Source organism: Phyllostomus hastatus, unplaced genomic scaffold (genome assembly GCF_019186645.2).
Source record: "Phyllostomus hastatus isolate PE091 unplaced genomic scaffold, TTU_PhHast_1.1 phas_contig_40, whole genome shotgun sequence".
NCBI classification, from domain to species: Eukaryota; Metazoa; Chordata; class Mammalia; order Chiroptera; family Phyllostomidae; genus Phyllostomus; species Phyllostomus hastatus.
Window position 1 is genome coordinate 43,449,953 of NW_025333872.1, and position 1,779 is coordinate 43,451,731.

Genomic DNA, 1,779 nt, shown 5'->3' on the forward strand with positions numbered 1-1,779 from the left:
TGAGTCTTGCATGACTGTCTCTTTTTTTTTTTTTTTCCAAAACTAGGGTCACTTCCATAAAAATCACCCAACGAAAATAGCCACTTCATCACTATGTATCACATCACCTTTTTTTTCCTTCCCTGTAAAAATTTATTTTTTCCATTTGGTCCAATGCATGGGAGAGGATTCCATGGTGGTTCACATGCACCATGGTTATGTCTTTAGAAGTCCCAAGTCTCTGAACTGCCAATAAAATAATAACACCTATCTATGAAGAAGGTTTGCAAAATATAGATATAAGAATGAAAATTATGTAGGATTCCTTATCAAAAAGTTGCATTAAACCAGGTTTAAAGGGTGTCTAGTGGTTTCAGGGGGAGGCTCAAGCAAAAACCAGAAACCAGGGAAGTGCAGAGGGACCCCTCAAAGGCCTCTGGGCTCTAAAGACTTCCTAGGACGAACCAGCCTGCAGATGTTATTCAGGTGGTCTCCCATCTTCTTGATGAGTTTTACTTCCTCTTCTAGGAAATGGTTCTCCAGGAAGTCACAGAAATGAGTGTCTGTGTGGGCAGAACCCAGGGCATTCAGATCCAAAAGGGCCTGGTTTGGGTTCTTCTTCAAGGCCATGGCTGCTCCCATGGCATCCTGAGTTTTACCCCACTCACCTTGGGAAGGCTTCACCATGTCTTGGAAGAGAATGCAGCCACCACACTGGTTTTGCAGCTTTAAGAGACGCTCAGTGCCCTCACAGTTCTCCTTGGCCAAATATCGGAAGAAGTGGCCCACACCCTGTAGAGCCACATCATTATAGTCAATATAGAAACCCAGAGATAGGTAGGTGTAGGAAGCCCGCAGATGCAAGCTGGCCAGGTGGTTGACAGCAGCCTCTACCTCAGTGGAATAATTCTGATGAATTTAGGAGTTCATAGTTGTTTGGCAATGAGGAATTAAGGTTAAAAAAAAAACAGACTTGGCTGATCTTGGAGGCTGAGGATGGCTGATGTGGTCCCAAAGGTTGTGACTAGAAAAGAAATTGGAGGGCAGTTGGAATTAAGGGGCACCCCTAGTCTGTTCTGTCCCAGCCCTGCTGAAGCAAGAGACTGATCCCAGGACCACCGATGACACTCTTGCATCACCTATTTGAGACTGATTGCATAGCATTTATCAAAGTCTGATAGTATTAATTTATGTATTGGTTAGTTTGTTATTTTCCCCTATGTGACCAGAAGTCACATGGGGGAAAATAACAATTACCTTAATTCCATTAAGGTAATTCCTAGCACAGGGTAAGCATTCAATTGATAGTTATTGAATGAGAGAGCAACAATAATAATACCACCTAAAATTTACTTCAGTTTGTTATGTGTCAGACACTGTTTTAGAGATTTGATGGATTAATGAATGAAATCTTTGCAATGGTCATATATGAGATTAATACTTTTATTTTCCCCATTTTACAGATTATACTACAAAGATGTTGAAACCCTCACAGAACAATCTTTTGAGCATAATAATCACATTTGAATACTTTTAACACTTCATATGTTGATTAGTGGAGAGGAACATATGTGAATAAATAGGACAGAGAACAGTGAGAAAGAGCCAGGACATGCCTGCTGCTCTGAATATTAAAAAAACACACATACAAAAAGGTAGAAAGACAAAGAAAGGTGTAAATAAAGGATATTAGTTTGCAAGGTCTGTCATAAACTACTGCAGTCTAGGAGACAACAAAAATTTGTTTTCTCACAGTTCTGGAGTCTAGAAATCCAAGATCAGGACATTGGTAAACTTGGA

General features: G+C 40.4%; 1 pseudogene; it reads right to left on the reverse strand.

Annotated features, from left to right (window-relative positions):
- Nucleotides 1–405: 405 nt before the first annotated feature.
- Nucleotides 406–909, reverse strand: LOC123821824 (annotated as a pseudogene).
- Nucleotides 910–1,779: the final 870 nt, after the last annotated feature.